Source organism: Panthera pardus, unplaced genomic scaffold (genome assembly GCF_024362965.1).
Source record: "Panthera pardus isolate Hobbes unplaced genomic scaffold, ASM2436296v1 HiC_scaffold_13, whole genome shotgun sequence".
NCBI classification, from domain to species: Eukaryota; Metazoa; Chordata; class Mammalia; order Carnivora; family Felidae; genus Panthera; species Panthera pardus.
In genome coordinates, this window is record NW_026526688.1 from 70,386,631 (window position 1) to 70,402,400 (window position 15,770).

The window sequence follows — 15,770 nt, forward strand, 5'->3', positions numbered from 1 at the left end:
TGGAGGGGCTCCCGGGTGGCTCAGTCGGTTTAAGTGTCCAAATCTTGGTTTCGGCTCAGGTCATGATCTCCCAGTTCATGAGTTCGAGCCCTGTATCGGGCCCTGGGCTGACAGCTTAGAGCTTGGAGCCTGCTTCAGATTCTGTGTCTCCCTCTCTCTTGCCCCCCCACCCTCTCAAAAATAAATAAACATTAAAAATTTTTTTAAATATGTCAAATTCAGATTTATTTTTGGCATTATCCAAAATAATAACAGGTATGAGTTTACTCAGTAATCTGGCAATGGACCTTCCCATTCCCGACCCCCCCCCCCCCGCCCCCGCCAGATGCAGATAAAACTTCCCTATCAGCCTCAGGAATACGGAAGATCCAGACAGAAGGTCAAATTCTCATCAGCCACTGTGAGCCCAGAGACCACAGATCCTCCCAGGAACACTGACACAGGCCATTTTCCCCTGGGGTAGGGGGGGGTCCATGAAAATCAGAATACCAAGCTCTCTACATACTCTATGCAAATCTCATTTTTGCTGCTGATCACCAAGCTCCCAAAAAGGGAGTAAGACCAGTCAGTGCCTTTTTCTCTGTCAGGACCCTGACCAGAGGCTCTTCTCAAATCTCCCAGCCCTGGTTGGCTGCCCCAGAAACTACTCAACTAATTAGAGATGGGGTGGACTGTGGTGGCAGGACTGGAATTAGATGAGAGAGCAACAAATTCACTTTCAAGCAAACACCTTTCAAGACTCTTTCTCAAAGTATTAAAATGAGCATTTATACCTTCAGTATGAGAAAAAAAATAAAGGGTGATTTTATTGTTGCTGTTGCAACACTGGTAATATTATAGGAAAAAGTTACGTTACATGAGAAATATTCAGCATTTGGCTTAACATGGCTAATATTTCTTCTTTAGATTATTGTAAGTTAGAGAAAGATAAATATATGATTTCACTCATATGTGGAATCTAAGAAACAAAACAGATGAACATAAGGGAAGGGAAGGAAAAATAAGATAAAAACAGAAGGGGAGGCAAACCATAAAAGACTCTTAAATACAGAGAACAAACTGAGGGTTGCTGGAAGGGAGGTGGTGGGGGAGATGGGCTACATGGCTGATGGGCATTAAGGAGGACACTTGCCGAGATGAGCACTCAGTGTTATATGTAAGTGATGAATCACTAAATTCTATTCCTGAAACCATTATTACACCATATGTTAACTAACTTGGATTTAAATAAAATTGAAATTAATTAATTAATTAAATGAAAAATAAACACAAAGTAAAAATTATTGTTATTATAATTTATGAATTCAAATGAAATTTTTATGCGTCATAGGAAGATTGGTGTTATGCCTCATAAGCAGGATAGAATTAAAACTTGCTAATTGTTCAATGCCCTTACTAAAATAATAATCATTCATTTCACTATCAATAAAACAAAATAACGAAAAAAATCCTTTGAGTCAGTACATTTACCAGAGACAGTAACAGCCCTACAGCATTCCAAATCCAAAGAGATGGCCCTATAGCAGATATCAGCATTTGCCTCTTATTATTAGTTTTATTATGTATGGCATAATGGTTTGGAAACAGAGATGACCCTCCAGTTGTTCAAACTGTACAAAAGAGTCAGTGGTATCTTCATAAAACAGAAAACCTGAAAATGAATCTAGGACAAACCTAGAAATACCCAATTTTCAATATTGAGGCAATATTACAATATTAACATTTGTTGAAGATCAAAGAAATAATAAGTAAAAGAAGGAAAAGAAATAATAACACATTCAAGACCCCACTGTGTTTATACTTCAATAATAAAAACTAATCTTTGATTTATAAAAAATGCTGTACTGGAGTTGAATGAACAAAGAAGTGATCATTTTTAACAACTTATTTTCTCAAAATATAGATGAGGGCCAGGATATTCTGATTCATATTTCTTATGCTTTGCTTGAAAAATCAAAATCTTTGTAAACATTTAAGGCTTGAGGGGGCTCCTGAGTGGCCTCAGTCAGTTGAGCATCGGACTTTGGCTGAGATTATGATCTCAAGTTCATGAACTGGAGCCCCGCATCTGGCTTGCTGCCGCCGGCACAAAGTAGGCTTTGGATCCTTTGTCCCCTTCTCTCTCTGCCCCTCCCCCACTTACATGAGCTAGCATGCAGTGCTCTCTCTCTCTCTCAAAAATAAACACTTAAAACTTGGTATTTAACCCCTGTAAGTGTACTATAGGGCTTCAATGCTTCAGTTTACACATACATACGACATATCAGGGAATTTATAGAAAATCATAAATAAATAATACACTAAGTTATAACTCCCATCCAAAAATATTCTCAACACCCATGCCATTTTTCCTAATTCATATTTGTAAGTCAGTTATATAAAGCAATGTTTCTCAAACCCTAATGTGCGCATGATGACCGAGGACCTTGTTAAAACACAGATTCTTATCCGAACAAGCTCCCAGGAGTGTTTACGTTACTGGTTCATGAACCATTCTTTTCAAAATAGAGGACCTTTTGATCCTACTAAATATGTCTGAATTCAATGTTCAAGAAGGTAAAACTGGTAGTTTAAAAATATGAAATATGTAACTAGCAGCCTTTATGTATAAGCACTGTATTTATTTGAGCTTGGAAAGAAATATTCTGGAACAAATAATAGTCGATCTAAGTCATTTTAACCTCTTCTGCATTGCAGCTTATGAACAGAAAGAGTAGGACATTAATTTTAAAAACGGAGTGGAGAATAATTAAAGGAAATGTCAACTGCTGAGTTGATTATTTTCCTAAAATTTTAAATAGAGTGCTTTTTGCCAAAAACACTCACAATAAAATGTAATGTCAACTGCAAATTAGGGGCAATTGCAGTACAGAAAACTCTTAGGCAGTACTTGTCAAATCCCTGATTTTCACGTTAGACTGGCATATGAAAAGGAGAACACTGCATGATTTTTCTTTTTCTTTATCCTTGGTATTGTGTATTTTTCCTACTTGCGCTGTAGAATTGAAGTCCGCACAAATCCTTTCTCCAAATGTTGAGTGATAAACACCAGCCTCTTCATTTCCTAACAGCACTCTGTGCTTAAGGGGTATGACTCTTGTTTCTTCTAATGGAGTCACAGTTTTGATCCCACACAATTCTTTGAAAAGCATGTAAAGAGAAAGCTGCACTTTCCTTTTATCTGCCAGGTTGGGCCAGGATATTCTATTATGCACTGGCATTTGAGTGGGAAACCTAAATGATAAATACACCCTGGAGGTGTGGTATTTCAAATCCCTCTTGGTTTAGAAATGCCCTGGGGGAACTAAGGGTATTATTTACTGAGCATTTCTAAAATGGTTCCCTGCGATGCATTGTTGTTGGTACTTTGTCTTACCCACCTAGTGGAATTGTGATTTGTTTTATAGTAAAAATATATGAAAATGACCTTTCAATCCCTGTAGCTAAAAAGAAAGCTACTTTTGAGGCCAGGAACAACCATTTAATTACTTACATGATTTGTCACCTTCTGTTTATTTTTGTCTCCTCCCTGGGGGCAAAAGTCTTACAAGTATCTTATAAGTATTCTTGCTTTCTTGGCTATTTAAGTTCTTGGATTGTCTTTGATTTTTATTCTAATGTATATAAATATGTAAGAGACTTCCAATATCTTTCATTTTGTTCTTTCTCCACACCCTATATGTTTATTCTGTTATTTGTAGAATTTTTTCAGAGTTTTTCAACATACAAATAAATACACCAACTAAAATGAGAAGAAAAGGAAGGCAAGACATTTTTTGTGTGTGTGAGAATAGTTTAAGTCATTTAAAAGGCTGTATTGACAAGTCTATATCTTAATGTATAACTATCTTGATATAGATGATAGATATTTGTAATTTGGGCAAAAAATAGCAGAAGCAACCTTTCCTATTCCATTGTGAAAGTGACAAAAAAACGAATGCAAAGAAATCTCTAACTAAAATAAGAGATACCAAATCTACCTGTAGCCGGGCGCAAAGACGCAAGGACACCTGGCTCCGGGAGTCACAAATAGATCCGGTTTGGTCATTCGCTGCTGCTGCTGACAAAATCCAAAGACAGAGAAATAAATAGTGGGAAACAAGGAAGGAATTTATTTCAGTGATGCCCACACTGGGAAGACAGCATGGGCTGTCAAAGACTCTCCAGAGTGCGGAAAGTACTTCCAGATTTACATAAGGAAAATGTGGGGCAAAGATGGGTGGGTAGTGCAGGTCAAATGGACCACTCTCTTGGAGTCAATCGTGGGTGATGTCTTGCCGGCTCAGGGCAGTCCTTATGCTTGAGGGGGTAGCTTCCTTTCCCATGGTTTGTCCTTAGGGTCTTCCACCTGAGCCAGGAGACAAGCTGGAAAGAGGAACCCAACTAGAAAGTTTGAGGTCAAAATGGAGGCAGCGGAAGCCCTCGTATACCTAACACGACAAAAAACTGTGTAGAGTCCCTATGATATGGCAAGCTGCCATAGACACTGCCAAGACAGAAATATGTGAAGGTATCTAAAACTCTATGGTTTGTTTAGGTACCGAGTAATTTAGTAAATTTCCCACAGTAAATTGTCACTGAAGATATTTATTTCTCTCCCTGTGTGAAATAATTTCTTTATCCTGCTGTAAGAAATAATAACAGAAATGCTACAAAACCCATATAAGGAGTGTTAAAAAGAAAACCACAGGCTCAAAACGGTGTTACGGCCCCAAATCAGTAAATCAAGACTAAACACCTAACCTAACTGCAGTTTCTCCCCAAGGAATATAACCTTTCACCAGTCAAAGTGGGAATTTCTTGATCAGCATCAGAAATTTACTGATAGACCTCTTCTGTTCCCCTTAGGAGTGTGACCTTGCCTAAAACAGTGGACTCTTTACTAATAATTTCCTTTTTTCCATTCTTTCTCTATTTGTAAAGATCTTTCCTATTCTGTAGCCCTTTGGAGCTCCCCTATGCTTGTTAAATTGGATGCTGCCCAACTCATGAATCAATTAGTAAAACTAATTAGATCTTTAAAATTACTTGGTTGAATTTTTCTTATTTAACTGTAGGATTAACAAGATTGGTCCATCTGTATAAATGAGACCAAAATGTTCCAATCTGCTATAGAATATTTGTGCTCTACACTAAGCATATGAATTTCTGGAGTTTTTTGAGCTTGCAAATTCTGAAAGATAACTAACTTAGTGGTTTTCAAAGGATGGTCCCTAAAACAGCAGCCAAATAGTATCATCTAGGAAACTGTCTTTTTTTTTCTTTATTTTAATGTTTTTATTTATTTTTGAGACAGAGAGATACAGAGCATGAGCAGGGAAGGGGCAGAGAGAGAGGGAGACACAGAATCGGAAGCAGGCTCCAGGCTCTGAGCTGTCAGCACAGAGCCCGACGTGGGGCTCGAACTCACAGACTGTGAGATCGTGACCTGAGCTGAAGTCGGACGCTCAACTGACTGAGCCACCCAGGTGCCCCTAGGAAACTGTCTTAAATGCACATCTTTAGGCCTCAACTCAGATACACTGAACCAAACGCTCTGGGGTTGGGGCCCAGAAACTACTATTTTAAGAAGCCTCCTAGTGATTCTTATAAACATTAAGTTTCCTCTGACCTAACTTCCTTTTTATCAAAGGAGAATATTAAAATCAAGGGGAGTCAACCAGGTCATAGAGCTAGCTAAAAAGTTGCAGAACATGAAGTGTAGCACATAGTAGGTACCCAGTTATACAATCTGACCCGTAGCATAATTAAAGCCATAATATAATGAAATGTAAAAAATAGAATCATTTTATGTCTGAATTATTTTTGCATTTTGGGTAATACTGCATTTTCCTAGTACCAACACCAAATCAAATATTGAACCTAATCCTTAAGATCACTTCGTATAATGACTTAAACTGCTGATCTGATGATGGCAAGATGTCATAAGCGCAAGATGAAGTTTCAGTCCTGAGAGGATGTGTCAGTTATTAGAGAAGTTTGTTTGTTTTTGTCTTGGTCTAATCCTAATTTGAGCCTGAATTAGGGAGACTTTTGGTTTGATTGTTGAGAAGGGATTATAGAAGATATTGAGCAGAGAAACAGAAATGGCAGAAGGATCATTCTTCAGAGAAGTAATGAAAGGAGTATCTTTTTTTTTGTAATGTTCATTTATGTATTTTGAAAGAGGGGTGGGGATGGGCAAAGAGAGAGAGAGAGAGAGAGAGAGAGAGAGAGAGAATCGTACGTGGAGCAGGCTCCACGTCGTCAGCACAGAGCCAGATGCAGGGTTGGATCTCACAAACCATGAGATCATGACCTTGGCTGAAATCAAGAGTCAGTCACTTAATCGACTGAGCCACCCACATCCCCCAGGAGTATGTTTTAATGTATCTTTGAGTGTATACATCAGAGAAAAGATCAGTGATCAGTAAAAAGATAAGATTCTGGTTGCCTTTAAAAAATGAAATATAAATATTCCTGTGTCTTCAACTTGTCATTCTCTATTCATTACTTTCTTTGCCTATAAAAAAACCCAGATGAACACTATTTTTAAAATTAATTTAATTTCCATAAATCTTCATTAATCTACCATGCTAACTTCATTCTTTCCTTCACTCAAATTCTTTTATAAATATGAAATTAATTCAGGTTAAAAGTTGAAAACTAGAAACCAGAACAAATCAAAGATGAAGCATAAGTCTTTGAAATATCTCTAGCTGATATGTTTTCATATTAGTGTTTTCATAGAGCATGTATTCATTTGTTAGCCAAAGTGGTATGATGTGACAGTTGCTGTGAAGCTATTTAAAAAATAAACTAATTTTGTAATTTTCCATTTTAGTAAATAGTCTTTTGAAGGCATAATTACAATGGATATTTAATATTGCATTATATAGACATGGCATAATTTGCCAGTCACGTGTATTTAGACATTTGGGTCATTCCCAGGTCTTCATCATTATGCTAGATTCTGTGATGACAAACATCCCTGTAGTATATAAATAACAAATTCAAGCAGTTTATCACTGATAATATTCTCAGCATAAAATCTAAAAAGTAAAAATTAACTAAAATCATTTAGAATTTTGTTATCCATGGCAAATTGTCCTTCATAGCTCCCTAGAAGTATATGATATTTACATCCAACCATTAGCATATAGAACTGTTACTTTTTTATATCTTTAAAATTTTTAGAGATCAAATAGTAATATTGTTGTTTCTGTTCCGTTAATTATGTTATTACTGTCGTATTTTAATATTTTAATAATTATTAGCCATTTTTATTTCCCATTCAAACATTTTGCCCATTTTTAATGATGTGTTCACATAGTTTTTGTTGATAAGCAAAAAGCTCTTTAAGCGTTAAACTTTTTCATTTCTGTTGTAAATGCTTATGGTCAATATTTTGGAATGAGCAACTTAAGAGTGATAGAAAATTTTATTTGTGTTCCTTTCTTCTCAAATTTTAAAAATCTATTTCTCTCTCCCACTATTACAAAAACTGCTCTTGCTAAGGGCATCCTTATCAAAATACATGTCACTCCTACATTCACCACCAGCAGCAAGTGGTGTTGCCCCTGGCTTACACCTTAAAACTTTTCTGTTGTTTTTTTTTTAATGTTTTTTATTTATTTTTTGTTTGTTTATTTATAGTTTTTTTTATGTTTTACTTTATTTTTGAGAGAGAAGGGGGGAGGGGCAAGGGAGAGGGAGACACAGAATGGGAAGCAGGTTCCAGGATCTGAGCTAACAGCTCAGAGCCCGATGTGGGGCTCAAACTCACGAACCCTAAGATCTTGACCTGGGTGGAAGTCAGATGCTTAACCGACTGAGCCACCCAGGTGTCTTTTTTTAATTTATTTTTGAGAGAGAAAGACAGAGACAGGCAAACAGGGCACGAGTGGACGAAGGGCAGAGAGAGGGAGACACAGAATCCTAAGCAGGCTCCAGGCTCTGAGCTGTCAGCACAGAGCCTGAACGCAGGGCTCAAACCCACAAACCACGAGATCATGACCTGCGCTGAAGTGGGACATTTAACCGACTGAGCCACTCAGGCACCTTCAAACTTTTCTGTTTTGATTTCCCTGGTTCTACTTCAGTGTTTTGGACTAAGTCCTTCATTTCTTCTTGGGCTTCTCTTTCCTTGCACTCTCCTGAAAAGAAAGGTTCCTCTGAGTTCTTCCCTTGCTTCTGTTTTTGGTCATACTCACACAAAGAGAGAGATTCCCAAGAGGCAGGAGGGTACTGGATTCAGATTAAGATGAATTTAGTTTTGTCTTGAGTCTCCAGCTCTAGCAGCATTTTATTTTGCAGATAATTCACTTTCCAAAATAATAATCATAATAACAATAACAACAATAATAATAACAATAATTGAAACCATCAGACTCTCAGTATTTAAGCACACAAATTGACCTATGTTCTTACAAATATTTTGCCTTCCTCTCCTGTTAGAAAAGTCCAACTGCTTGCCTTGGTTAAGATATCTCCTAGACTGCTGAAAACAAACAACAAACACAGCACAAAACAACACTATCAATAAAACTCCATCAAGAAACAAACAATAGCAACAAAAATTGAAACAGACTCATAAATACAGAGGACAGGGGCACTTGGGTAGCTCAGTCAGTTGAGCATTTAACTTGGGCTCAGGTCATGATCCCACCTTTCATGGCTTGGAGCCCTGCGTTGGGCTCTGTGCTGACAGCTCAGAGCCTGGAGCTTGCTTTGGATTGGGTGTCTCTCTCTCTCTCTGCCCCTGCCCTGCTTATGCTCTGTCTCTGTCTCTCTCTTTCAAAAATAAATATTAAATAAATTAAATAAATAAACAAACAAATAAATAAATAAGGAGAACCAACTGGTGGTTGCCAAAGGGGCTGGGTGGGGGGATAAGCAAAATGGGTGAAGGGGATTCAGAGGTACAAACTTCCGGTTATAGAATAAATAAGTCACCTGGGTGAAAAGTACAGCATAGGGGATATAGCCAATAATATTGTAATAGCCTTGTGTGGTTACAAACTGTAACCACACTTAGGGTGGTGAGCATTTTGTAATGTACGTCAAATCACTGTGCTGTACACCTGAAACTAATTTAATATTATGTGTCACTTATATTTCAATTAAATTATTTTAAAACAATAGTAATTAATTAACATATGGTTGCTTCAACTCTCTCCTGAAAACACAGAAATTCTGACTTTTTCCGCAGGAGCAAGTTCTATCTCCCTCTCTCTTCAAAATGACAGCCATAGGGGCGCCTGGGTGGCTCAGTCGGTTAAGCGTCCAACTTCAGCTCAGGTCACGATCTCACAGTCCTTGAGTTCGAGCCCTGCGTCGGGCTCTGGGATGATGGCTCAGAGCCTGGAGCCTGCTTCCGATTCTGTGTCTCCTTCTCTCTCTGCCCCTCCCCCGTTCATGCTCTGTCTCTCTCTCTGTCTCAAAAATAAATAAACATTAAAAAAAATTAAAAAAAACAACAACAAAATGACAGCCACAAAACATATATGCTCAGGAGCCAGAGTACATGAATTCAAATCTTCATATACGCTGGGTCCAAGGCCAAAATTATGTGGTATCAGGGCACAAGTCAGAGCAGTAGATGGATGAGGAGGTAGAAGGTTATTATTTATTTTTGAGATGATTATATGTAACATATTTCAAAGCTGATGGAAAGGGAAATATTTTTTTTTAATATAAATTATATTCTAGGCCCCAGTGTCACTCTCTGAACAATGGTGAAAACTTTAAAAATACCTCTCAGAGTTGTGGTAAAAATTATATATAAGGTTTATGTTAGTTGCCTGAAAATAATAAGGATTTAATTTTTAAAACACTATAGATACATTCCTCCTCATCATTTAAAAAATGGCATCAACATTAATTTTATCAATGCAACTACTTCCCTGATTCCCATTCGCTCCTCAACCCTCCTGGAAATTGGAAACAGGCAGAAGAGATTACTGGGCATTTTCCAATACACCCCTGAGCTTGACTTTCTATTGACAAGACAATTAACATAATCTATTGGGACAGAAGTTAATTTGTAGATTTTTGTCTGTTCAAATTTCCAATTATTGCTGTCTGGTGAAACTGATAATTCCAGAAATTAGATTTACAGCTCTACCAGAGAGTAATCAGTTTTGTATCTAATCAAGGACCCCCTAACATTTCTTTGATGTGCACATATACCTACTTCTCAAATGCTCTCTGGCCCATTCATAACATCTTTCTTATGATGAGTTGAATAAATTTTTGAAAAGAGTTCATTTTATTTTACTCATTTTAATGAGTCATGATTTTACCCTTTGAAAAGATACATACTTGAATTCACTGCAATCTAGTACTTAATTCCAATATTCACAATTATACTGCAAAATAAGACTATTTGTCTCTGTTCATCCGTTGAGAAATATGAAGCTCACACATGTTGAATAAATTGCCTGATGTTACACAGCTGCTGAGGGTTGGACCTCGAAATAGAAGACAACTTTTGCTCTATGTCATGCTTTCCATATTAAGCAAAATGGCTACATGCTCACGTTCTACAAAGTCTGAGATAAGTTAAAATAGTGAATCTTTCCAGCATTATTAAATTTATTGAAACATTTTTGGAAAAATATATAATTTAAATTTTATGCCACAAAACATTTTTGTAGTGCATCCAAAATTATACAATTTTTATGGTTGTTCATGAAATACACTTGTTTCGAGCTGAATTCCCTGACTTCAGGATATTCTCTGCCATTGGGGTACATTAGTGAAACAAGATTTAGAAGCACTATTGATCTATGGCCTCTCCCAATGCATCGGACAAATAACATATCATTCCTATGCCCAATGAAACATAGTTTGGTGGCCCAGATTATTTAAATTTCAAACCATAAGTTAGGATTCATATCAGAATTGCAATATACAGACCTGGCAGACTGACTAGATTATTGCAAAATTTATGGTTCAGTTGAGCCTTATCATGTAGTTAAGTAGCCTTTGCCAAATGACTAAAAACATATAAAACATATAAATATAGAGAAGCATGATATAAGAGTGAACAGTGTCTACACAGATGAACACAAAATGTTGATATTCACTAAGATTTTTAAAATACATAATATTACATGTATTTTTTGTCTCCCTATGAAAATGTAAATGATAACCTGTTTACATATATTTGCACTTTTAGTATTAATCCAAGTATATATGCTTTGTGTCATATTTAAATATTGGAATGTCTTTCTTGGTGGAACTTTAATTAAATATTTGCTAAAAATCCACTGATTAAATAACTTTATTTGAATGACTATAATCTTCCAAGAAAGTTTAATGATTATTTTGTGTATGTGAAACACCAAGCAAATAAGTAAGCAAACAAAAAATGTGTGAACATTATATTCTAAATAGACGTCCTTTTTATTATATCACTATTGATTTTCCTATAAAATTCACTCAAAGAATTTTTCTCTTTTCCATCAGAACAATTATTCTAGTTATACTAAAATTTCTCATATGTGCAGCAAAATTAATGCATCCAAGGAAGATGAAATAAAGGGTACTAAATGTACTTTTCTATGTGAACCAACTGGAGTACTTGACACAAAATAAATTAAAACAAAATAAATTAAACACAAAATAAAAACCAAAGTTTTTAGGCATTGGACAGCAGGCAGCATGACACTGTGATCCCTGAGAGAATTGAAATTTACAAAGTGAGCTCTACAATTGCACCCGTTTAATATTTGCAGGTATTAATATGTGCGTAAATATAGACACATTTTCTCATTTTTAACCTCTTTAAAAGATAAATGACTGTTTAGACAAAAAAAAAAAATTAAATAGCGATGCATTTTGAGTTTCGTAGCATACATGGAAGTATAATGTATGACACCAGCAGCCAAAAGGATGAAGTAGGGGAAGGAACTATATCATTGTAAGGATTATGAAATATACATAAAGTGGAAAAATATTATTGAAAAATGGAGTGTGAATAGGGCGCCTGGGTGGCTATGTCTGTTAAAGTCCAACTTCAGCTCAGGTCATGATCTCCCGGTCAGTGAGCTCGAGTCCCTCATTGGGCTCTGTGCTGACAGCTCAGAACCTGTAGCCTGCTTCAGATTCTGTGTCTCCCTCTGTCTCTGTTCCTCCCCTGCTTGCACTCTGTCTCTGTCTCTCTCTCTCTCTCTCAAAAATAAAGAATTAAAAAAAAGTTAAAAAAAAATTGGGGTGTGACTACCAAAAGGAGAGAAATATAGACAAAGACAGAGATGGAGGAGAGAAAAATCAAACAGTGGAGAACAGAATAAATAATTGAAAACTCAATTAATGCAAATGATGGCAGGGAAAGAAAAAAAATTGAGTAAAAAACAGATGGGACAAATAGAAAGTAAATAGCAAAATGATAGTTTTAAACTCAACCATATCAGTAATTATAATAAGTAAAGTTGGCTTAAACATTCAATAAAAACCTACCCGTGTCATAGGTAATTTTTTAAAAGACCTAACTATATGCTATCTACAAGAAAGTCATTCTAATTTTGCAGATGGGGTAAAAGTAAATGGATGGGGATAAAAAATCCATTATAGACGACTAGAATTTCCTAAACTGGGATTTGTTCCTTGGGATTCCTACTGTGTGTCCAGCCACTATACAGCCTCGTGGCAACGGGGGCTGGAGCAAATGTTGATATTCCGGTGACTGCTATAGCAGTGAGGAAAACTGTCCTTTTTCTCTGACCCAAGAGTCTCCTGTCTTCTGCCAGCAACCATGAAACCGTGGTAGGCTAGACTGCTAGATTGAAAGAAGTGTACATACAGGATAACAAGTAAGAAAACGTCTCAAACTCTTCACAGTCTCTGACAAAGTCCACTTCCAATTGTCACATGACTGGCAATTATGGACTGATTTTGATGTGAGACCTTGGTTTCTCCATAGGCAGGCCTTTTCACAGGCTGCTTGAGTGTTTTCACGACATGCAGCTGTCTTCTCTCAGAGAGGATAATCCAAGAGAGATGGAAAACCAAGTGGAAACTAACTTTTTTTTATTATCTAGTCTCAGCCATCAAATAGCATAATTCTACAGCATTCCTGTTCATTAAAAGCTAGTTAGTAAATTCAACCTGCACTGAAATAGAGAGGAATTAAGCATCCTTTTTTTGAAGGAAAGAGTGAAAAAAATTTCCGGACATATTTAAAAACCACTGGGTAGTATCATTCTGTTTATAGGAAGTTATAGAAAAGGTAAATCTATAGTGACAGAAAACTGATCAGTTGTTGGCAGTGACCAGGGGTGGGACATAAAGACTGGCTGCTAAAACACACAAGGGAACTTTGTGAAGAGATGGAAATGTTCTACATTCTTATGCTCGTTATGCAACGAATAAAACCACGCACTTAAAACTGATGGGTTCTACTGTATGCAAGTTATACATTTATAAATGTGATAAAAATTAGAAAAAAAACTGTTCATATTCATGAAATATTGGTTATTATTACACAGGGGTGTAGTGTTTTGACTTCTGAGAAAGATGACATCATTAGGGAGCGTGGTTGATATAGGTGGTTAATTCCTCAATGAGAGGAACTAGTAATTTGCAATAGGAAGTTGGGTCTCTCACGGTTTTCTAGCCCAACTACTCTAAATTAGAAGACTAAAATAAGAGTCAGTAGTAATCACGTTTGTTTTTCTTCACCACCTCTTCTGTGAGGTAATGAAGTACAATGAACCCAGCATCAATGGCAACATGTTTAGCAGTAATGGAAAACTTCGTATGAAAATGTCAGGCAGCGTTCTTGGAATTGGGTGATGAGAGTTATCGGCAAGCAATATCATCGCCACCTGGCACCAGTTAGAGTGCTGTTATCAACAGACAATGGGAGCAGGGGAAATATCCTCCTAGTAATTCATAGCAAGAACATGAGGCATATCCTGAAGAGGCCAGGAGATCTGGTCCTCGGAGCACAAAAGAGACTTCCTTAGCCTCCCAGGACTATTCGGAGATTTTAGGGGGGGGGTCTGGATTTTTCAGGAAAGTTTTCAAGGTAAATTCAGAGAAATGGAACATTATTTTAATCTGACTGATACGAATTTGGAAAGATGAAATATAGTTAGACTAAAGCTTCAAGAGGGAGAGGGCCCTGCAAAAAGGTGAGCAGACACTCTGGAAGAAACATTCGGTATCTATTACAGTAAAGGATACCTGAGTTTCTTAAATGATCTCTTCTCACCATAAAATGGACTGGGTTTCTGCTATCTTTTGTAACAGAATAATCCAATGTATCAAAGTTCAAAGTGAACACTATTATCTAGCACTGACAAGGAACTAGAGTATATCTTTAAACAAACCCTTGATATGGTTATCACAAATCAAATAAAAATCATTCACTTTAAAGGAATTTGATTCAAATAACCCAAGAGGTTTCAAATTATTAAATTTATAAAAATCACCACAGTGCTCATTAAAGTGAAACTTCCTGGGCTTACAGATAGTCTATTCTATTTGGGGTGAGACCCAGGAGTATGAATTTTAAACAAACACATTGAGCAATTCGAAAGCAAGGGGACCTCAAAACACTCACGTTTTGAGAAATACTGAAGAGACTAATATTAATACTTAATAGACCATAATCTCACCATTCTGAAACAATGCATGCATTTACATTACATTATAGAATAAAAAAGCTATGCAATCAAAAATTTAACCCTGCATGGGTTTTGATTTATTTTTCTTAGCACATTTGAAAAAGAATCTACTGGTACTAGGAATATTTCTATTAATATTTTTCAACCCCATGGACTCATTTTATACAAACATGTTCTTTTCATTATCTTCTTGGATCACTGCCATATAATTATTTATCTTTTATGATACAAAGATTTTTCTCTTCTAAAAATTACTCTTGTTCTATAGCATTATCTAGAACATCTTGTTTAGAATTCTTTCTAGAAAGAAATTAACTGAAACTCTTTTGTCTGTATCTGATACAAAATTACAAGAAGTCTAACTTTCATACAGGTTTAATTACTACTAAATCAATATTATGTATTTAAATCTAATTATAGTATGAGAATTAGGATTCTGATGAAGAAACGATCTCATGGATAATTAGAAATTTAGTTAGCCTGCATTAAAACTAGCAGATTCTTAGTCTTGACTATCTTGATAAAGTACAGGATATTAAAAACTGACTTAAAGACAATAAATTGTCATAACAATAGTCATTATAATTGTACGCTAGGAGTACATAGACAAGGTTTTTTTTTTGTTTTTTTTTGTTTTTCTAACAGGTTTACAATTTGCAGTCATGACTTTCACCTTACCGCCAGCTAGGACTTAGCCCAGAGAGAAAACCAGTCTCTTTTCTTGAAGTTATCCTCAGAAGATTAAATCTTATGACTGCCGTTGTCATACAGCACCAACATTATATTATAAACCTAAATACAGAAGCCGTCCCCCGCCCCCCCAAACTCCTATCTGTGGGGAATATGTTCCAAGACCAGTAAGGGATGCCTGGGTCCGCGGCTAGTCCCGAACCCTATATATACTATGTTTTCTCCTATACATACATACATATGGCAAAGTTTGATTTAAAAATTAGGCAGTTAGAAATTAATAACAACAATGAATAATAAAATAGAGCAGTTATAGCATACTGTGATAAAAGGTATATGAATGTGGTGATCTCTCTCTCACACATTCAAAATATATTGCACACTACTCACGTTATGATGTGGGATGATAAAACGCCTAGGTGATGAGAAGAAGTAGGCACTGTGACATAGTTAGGCTACCATTGA

General features: G+C 36.3%; 1 long non-coding RNA gene across 1 annotated transcript; it reads right to left on the minus strand.

The window, feature by feature from the left end:
* Positions 1-4,091: 4,091 nt before the first annotated feature.
* Positions 4,092-15,766, minus strand: LOC109262479 (uncharacterized). The gene is made up of 2 exons (XR_002077788.2): positions 15,696-15,766; positions 4,092-4,365 (listed from the first exon to the last, which is right to left on the minus strand). It is a non-coding gene; the product is annotated as an uncharacterized LOC109262479 (long non-coding RNA).
* Positions 15,767-15,770: the final 4 nt, after the last annotated feature.